This window comes from Pan paniscus, chromosome 18 (genome assembly GCF_029289425.2).
Source record: "Pan paniscus chromosome 18, NHGRI_mPanPan1-v2.0_pri, whole genome shotgun sequence".
NCBI classification, from domain to species: domain Eukaryota; kingdom Metazoa; phylum Chordata; class Mammalia; order Primates; family Hominidae; genus Pan; species Pan paniscus.
Genome location: NC_073267.2, coordinates 28,526,893 through 28,532,932, shown reverse-complemented (window position 1 = coordinate 28,532,932; position 6,040 = coordinate 28,526,893). Strand labels below are relative to the sequence as shown.

At 43.0% G+C, this 6,040-nt stretch overlaps 1 pseudogene; it reads left to right on the top strand.

Moving 5' to 3' along the window:
- The first annotated feature begins 834 nt into the window (after nt 1-834).
- On the top strand, nt 835-3,378 carry LOC100967949 (elongation factor 1-alpha 1-like; annotated as a pseudogene).
- The last annotated feature ends 2,662 nt before the right edge of the window (nt 3,379-6,040 follow it).

Here is a 6,040-nt window from a genome sequence, read left to right as displayed (position 1 = left end):
GTCTCAGGTAGTATCTTTATAGCAGTGTGAGAATGGAATAATACACTACCTATGACCTGTAAGCCTTCACTTCAAGACACTTCAAGATATCTCACCCTTTTAATCTTAAACCAATGTGTAACCTTCATGCATTGATTTACGATTTTGCCTGTAGTTTCTGCTTTCCTGAAGTTTACCCTTGCCTTTAAAAACCCTTACCTGCCCCAGGGGTTGTGGCTCATGCCTTTAATCCCAGAACTTTGGGAGGACAAGGTGGGAGGACTGCTTGAGCCCAGGGGTTCAAGACCAGCCTGGGCAACATATCAGATCTCATCTCTACTAAAAATAAAAAAATTAGCCGGGTGTGGTGGCAGGCACCTTTAGTTCCAGCTACTTGGGAGGCTGAGGCTAGAGGATCACTTGAGCCCAGGAGATTGAGGCTACAGTGAGCTTTATGATCATGCCACTGCACTCTAGGCTTGGCAACAGAGGACAGAGCAAGACCCTGTCTAAAGAAATCCACCATCACTACCAATGAAAAAAACCCTTACCTTGCAGGTACTTGGCTTGTAGACACTGGGGAGTTTGGGTCTTAAGCATGACCTGACCTGATTCTCCTTGCTGGGCACCCTGCAATAAATGCCTTTCTTTCTATCACTGCAAACACCTCTGGGTAGGTATCTGGATTTACTGCTCTGGGTGAGTGAACCTCAGTTTGGTTCTAGAACATAACTGGCATTGCAAGCCATTCAGTTGGTCTTCTTAGGAATAATGCTTAAAAGTTTAAGGAAATTGAACACTCAAACAACGGATTTTTAACAAAGCAATTTTACTTCTGTGCAGAGGGGTGCTTCTTTGGCCAGTTGCCACGAGAGCACACCTGAACAAAGGGGCACAAGTCTTTATTTTTGATGCAAGTCCTGTCCCTGTACCCTTTCCCCATTGGCCAGGGTCGAGTCACACAATTTAAACTAATTTCAATTGGCTAAGCACTTGAATTTTTTTAGATAAGGTGGGCACGTAAAAGAAAGTGGAGAGGAAGGGGAAGGGATGTTGTAATGAGCTAGAAAGTTAGTTTTTTTTTTTTTTTTTAAATAAGGAAAGGAATGTGAGTTGGTATTGATAATGCCTGGTATTGTGGCGTGCCTGGTCGTTTAACAAAGGCAAAAAGGAAAAAGGAGAAAAAGGAAAAGCAGGGGGTGGGGGGTACTATGAATTAAAGAATAAAAGATTTATTAGATTATTTGAAGAGAAACCTCATCATATCTCACAGTCTTTATCTGGCACAAACACATCATTTATGTATAAAGTCCAGCCCCGCCTTTTCCCCCTTGTTCTGGGACAATTAAAACATTATTACTTATTTTTTTTTTGCAATGGTTTTGCCACCAGAACACAGGTGTTATGAAAACTACTCGTAATGCCAAAATGGGAAAGGAAAATACTCATATCAACATTGTCATCATTGGACATGTAGATTCAGGCAAGTCGACCTCCACTGGCCATCTGATCTACAAATGTGGTGGCATTGACAAAAGAACCATTGAAAAATTTGAGAAAGAGGCTGCTGAGATGGGAAAGGGCTCCTTCAAGTATGCCTGGGACTTAGATAGACTGAAAGCTGAGCATGAATGTGGTATCACCATTGATATCTCCCTGTGGAATTTTGAGACTGGCCAGTGCTACGTGACTAACATTGATGCCCCTGGACACAGAGACTTCATCAAAAACATGATTACAGGGACATCTCAGGCTGACTGTGCTGTCCTGATTGTTGCTGCTGGTGTTGGTGAATTTGAAGCTGGTATTTCCAAGTATGGGAAGACCTGTGAGCATGCCCGCTGGCTTACACACTAGGTGTGAAACAACTAATTGTTGGTGTTCACAAAATGGATTCCACCGAGCCACCCTATGACCAGAAGAGATACAAGGAAATCGTTAAGGAAGTCAGCACTTACATTAAGAAAATTTGGCAGGACACAGTGGCTCATGCCTGTAATCCCAGTACTTTGGGAGGCTGAAGCGGGTGGATCACCTGAGGTCAGGAGTTCAAGACCCATATGGCCAACATGGTGAAACCCAGTCTCTACTAATAATACAAAAATTAGCTGGGTGTGGTGGCATACACCTGTAATCCCAGGTACTCAGGAAGCTGAGGCGGGAGAATTGCTTGAACCCAGGAGGTGGAGGTTGTGGTGAGTCAAGATTGCACAATTGCACTCTAGCCTGGGCCACAAGAGTGAAACTCCATCTCAAAAAAAAAAAAAAAATTGGCTACAACTCTGACACAGCAGCATTTGTGCCAATTTCTGGTTGGAATGGTGACAACATGCTGGAGTCAAGTGCTAATATACCTTGGTTCAAGGGATGGAAAGCAACCTGTAAGGATGGCAATGCCAGTGGAACCACACTGCTTGAGTTTCTTGACTGCATCCTACCACCAACTTGTCTAATTGACAAGCCCTTGCGCCTGCCTTTCCAGGATGTCTACAAAATTGGTGGTATTGGTACTGTTCCTGTTGGCCGAATGGACACTGGTATTCTCAAACCCAGCATGGAGGTCACCTTTGCTCTTGTCAGTGTTACAACTGAAGTAAATTGTGTTGAAATGCACCATGAAGCTTTGAGTGAAGCTCTTCCTGGGCACAATGTGGGCTTCAATGTCAATAACATGTCCGTCAAGGAGGTTCGTCATAGCAACGATGCTGGTGACAGCAAAATAAAAACCCACAAATGGAAGCAGCTGGCTTCCCTGCTTAGGTGATTATCCTGAACCACCCAGGCCAAATCAGTGTGGACTATGCCCCTGTACTGGATTGCCACACGGCTCATATTGCCTGCAAGTTTGCTAAGCTGAAGGAAAAGATTGATCTCCATTCCGGTAAAAATCTGGAAGACGGCCCTAAATTCTTGAAATCTGGTGATGCTGCCATCGTTGATATGGTTCCTAGAAAGCTCATGTGTATTGAGAGCTTCTCAGACTATTCACCTCTGGGTCGCTTTGCTATTCGTGATATGAGACAGACAGTTGCCGTGGGTGTCATCAAATCAGTGGACAGGAAGGCTGCTGAAGCTGGCAAGGTCACCAAATCTGCCCAGAAAGCTCAGAAGGCTAAATGAATATTATCCCTAATACCTGCTACTCTGGTCTTAATTGGTGGAAGAACAGTCTCAGGACTGTTTGTTTCAATTGTCCATTTAAGTTTAATGGTAAAAGACTGGTTAATGATAACAATGCATCATAAAACCTTCAGAAGGAAAGGAGAATGTTTTGTGGACCACTTTGGTTTTTTGTTTTGTTTTGTTTTTTCGTGTGGCAGTTATAAATTATTAGTTTTTAAAATCAGTACTTTTCAATGGAAGCAACTTGACCAAAAATCTGTCACAGAATTTTGAGACCCATTAAAACAAAATTTAATGAGAAAAAACACACATTATTACTAGACCCCAAAATGATCACAAATCAAATCATTGCATGGATTCCATTCTGGTTGTCAGGGAGATGATCCAGAATGTGCTAGTATTTGTGAACACACTAAAATTTTAATAAGTTATTGCTGAGCACTTATAAATCCCTAAGTGTAATCTGCAAACTTTCAGGGAGACTTTAATGACAGTTTTAGACTCTTCAAGACAAGATCTGTCTTCTAGCATGCTCCAGCTTTGCCTTGTCTCTGGCCCTTTCCTGTTCCTTGCAGCAGCCTGAATTAGTTCATTTTCATACTGCTATGAAGAAATACCTGAGACTGGGTAATTTATAAAGAAAAAGTGGTTTAATGAACTCACATTTCCACATGGCTGGGGAAGCCTCACAATCATGGTGGAAGGTGAAGGAGGAGCAAAGGCACGTCTTACATGGCAGCAGGCATGAGGGTGTGTGCAGGGGAACTAGCTGCCCTTTATAAAACCATCAGATCTTGTGAGACTTATTCACTACCATGAGAACAGCATGGGAAAACCAGCCCCCATCATTCAATTTCCTCCCACTGGGTCCCTCCCACTACACATGGGATTATGGAAGCTACAATTCAAGATGCGATTTGGGTTGGGACACAGCCAAACCATATCACAGACTTATAATCAAATGAACAATTGTAAAATTGTTCATTTACATGCTTGAGAGTCTGGACTTTATTTTTTTGATGTTTAGTACAGAGATGGATACCAATTAGGAACTGAGTATATTTAACAAATAACTTCAATTTTTCCTTTTATACCAAAGTTGTATATGTTTACACCCCTAATTCTATGGGAAAATTGGGCCAGTTTCACTCTTGGATGGAGCCAGCTGGTAAAGTTGGAGGTGAGGGAGTCTTTTTCAGGGACCCTGGAGTGTGCCCAGAATTTGTTTCCTGGGAAGAGTGGAGTGGTTCAGTGATGTCTCTGGAGAGTAGGAGTGAGGATGAGACTCCACCAGTCCCGTTGGGCAGGGAGCTTCCTTCCTGGAAAAATGTCCTCTTTATGCTGAATCCCGTCAGAGACTCCTGCTGTACAGTGATTCAGAGAAAGGTACCGCCTCTCTCTTTGTGCCTCCATTTGACTAAAATGGGGGAAATGATACCACAGAGGCCTCATGGGACTGTGGAGAAGAGTAAATGAGCTGATATATGTAAACATGCCCAGCGTGGTGCCTGCCATCACAGATGTTCAAGAAACACAAGTTTTCTGTCTCCCTTTGCCCATTGTGTTTGAGAACACAAAGCCCTTAGTTAATGCAAGCACTAGTTGGGGAGCGGGAAATCTGAGTTCTAGTCCTGGTTCTACCATGGTGTGACTTTGGGCATATCATCTTCCCTTTCTGAACCTCCATTAAAAAAAATCGATAATGTGGGGATGAATGATAATGCTATCTACCTCACAGAATTTCAGATGGGATTACATTAAATACAGTGGTGTTTGAGTAAGAGACGATCATGGTCTGTGGCAAGTGACAACAACAATAAAAACTGAAAAAATGGCTGGATGTGGTGGCTTATGCCTGTAATACCAGCACTTTGGGAGGCCAAGGCGGATGGATCAGGTCAGGAGTTCAAGACTAGCCTAGCCTACACAGTGAAACCCCATCTCTAGTAATACAAAAAAAAAATTAGCCAAGTGAGGTGGTGTGTACCTGTAGTTCTAGCTACTCAGAAGACTGAGACAGAAAAGCCGCTTGAACCAAGGAGGTGGAGGTTGCAGTGAGCTGAGATCATAACACTGTACTCCAGCCTGGGTGACAGAGCAAGACCTTGTCTCAAAAAATTAAAAAAAAATTTAAAAGGGGAAAAAGTGCTGTTGATTGGAATTGTAAAAGGCCAAATATTACTATATTCCTATATACCAGGAATGGTTCTTAGGAACCTAGATCCAGACTCTCATTTATTCCTTGTGTTGGTAGCAAGAACATCTCCACAAACTTGGGGCCTGAGTGAGGCAGAGTGCTTTCATTTTCCCTACGAATTGCTTCAGCAACCACCTGCCTTATTAGTAGAATGTTCATCACTTTTCTTGTGGAGTTCTCTGTGCCCCCTTAAATGATCTGTGAACCATACAGGTGTTCTTAGTTCCAAGGGGAATGTCTGCCCATGGTTAACCTACAAGTGGCTAAGGACAGGGGTCTGATTAGTTCACTGCTGCAGTTGCCTCTTGTTGCCAGAGGGGTTGCTGTTGAAGAAAGCTTTGCACAGTCTTGTGAATGCTTTGTTCTGTGATTATGTGAGACCCAGTTTCTGGATATCCATTGAGAGAGAATGATCCGACTCCTTCAGTGCTAAGTGTGGCCAAGAGCTACACACATTTGGCCCCAGAGTTACATCTCTACAATCAATTCTATCAGTTCACATACACAGTCATTCCTTGGGGTATAAGCAGGAACCAGGAACACTGGTTTGGGGTCAGGTCCAAAGTGTGACTACTCAAAAATGCTTCTCCTGTGACTTAATTGTTAGACAATTAGACAGCAATTATTTGACTCATTCAAACCCAAAAACTCTTGTTATATTCATCTTGCAGGAAGTCCTGGGCCACTTGAAGCAGGCTACCCTTGGTGGCTACAAAATGTCATCTGTTCCCAGTTGTGCTA